Consider the following 1,453-nt stretch of genomic DNA (forward strand, 5'->3'; position numbering starts at 1 on the left):
GAAGGGACGTTTGAGTGGCTGTTGTTAGAAAGAAACAAAAGCCCAAAGGTCCCAAATGAAGTCACTTATGTTAAGGTCCACCAGGCCTTAACACCTAATTACAGTTTCAACCTCTCCCGGGAGTGGAGTTTTAAACCAATCAGTCTGGAATGTCCTGATCAGCACTAGTGAGGTAATCTGCACGATAAAAGTGACTTTGCTTGGAATAAATCTTTTCTTCTTTTGCTAATAACTTCCTTGTCCCACCCATTTCTGCCTATAAAAGCCTCCCATTTTGTATTACTACCCGGAGCATGCTTCTGTTTGCTAGAAGGGATGCTGCCTGATTCATGAAATCGCTGAATAAAGCCAATTACATCCTTGAGTTTACTCAGTTGAATGTTTGTTGTTTAACACTATCAACACGATCCTGTTCCTTCTTCCATGTTAACAGAACCCACTGTTTCCCACTATCCACTTCTCAGGGAATGTGATTCATCAGTTTAGGGGTAAACCTTGATGAATCCAAAAGAATGATTTTCAAATTGTTGTCCCCAGGAGGTCCCTTTCCAAAGTCCCACAAGGTCAAAACTATTTGCATAATAGTAGTCTTTTTTTGTTCCTGTGTGGACATTTTTAAAAACATTTTTTTAATGTTTATTTATTTGAGAGAGAGAGAGAGAGAGAGAGAGAGAGAAAGAGAGAGAGAGAATGAGCAGGGGAGGGGCAGAGAGAGAGGGAGACACAGAATCCAAAGCAGGCTCCAGGCTCTGAGCTGTCAGCACAGAGCCCGATGCGGGGCTCGAACCCACGGACCGTGAGATCATGACCTGAGCCGAAGTCGGACGCTCAACCACCGACTGAGCGGCTCAACCACTGACTGAGCCACCCAGGCGCCCCCAAAATATAATCTTTTAAAAATAGAAAGTATGATGGTAGTCTCAAAAAAACAGAACTGGCTCAGTGGAGTTGCAAACTCCACTCGCTGCTTTCTTCATGTAACTTGACTTTCACCTGAAAGAATGACAAGCTGTGGTCATTTGGACTTGAGTATTTGTCAGATACTTTTTTGCATAAATTAATAGTGTGCGTCTGGTACTTTCAGGGAACAGTCTTTGTTCTGAACTGCTATCGACCGTGACAAATGCCCCTGAGATATCAAAGATCAGAATCAAACGATTCCCAGTAGATGTAGGAACATGGAGGTCCTGCCATCTTTCTTGAAAAATTTCGGTGGATGGTGGGGGTGGAATACAGGTTAAGGTAGGTTGAGAAGCGAATGAAAAAGAAAAGGGAAGCAGTGAGAACAGACAGCTCTTGGGAGAAGTTTAACAATGAAGAGGGATGCCTGGGTGGCTCAGTCGGTTAAGCATCCACCTCTTAATTTCGGTTCAGGTTATGATTTCACAATTTGTGGGTTCGAGCACAGAGCCTGCTTGGGATTCTTTGTCTCCCTCTCTCTCTCTCTCTCTCT

Source organism: Prionailurus viverrinus, chromosome X, assembly GCF_022837055.1.
Source record: "Prionailurus viverrinus isolate Anna chromosome X, UM_Priviv_1.0, whole genome shotgun sequence".
NCBI lineage: Eukaryota > Metazoa > Chordata > Mammalia > Carnivora > Felidae > Prionailurus > Prionailurus viverrinus.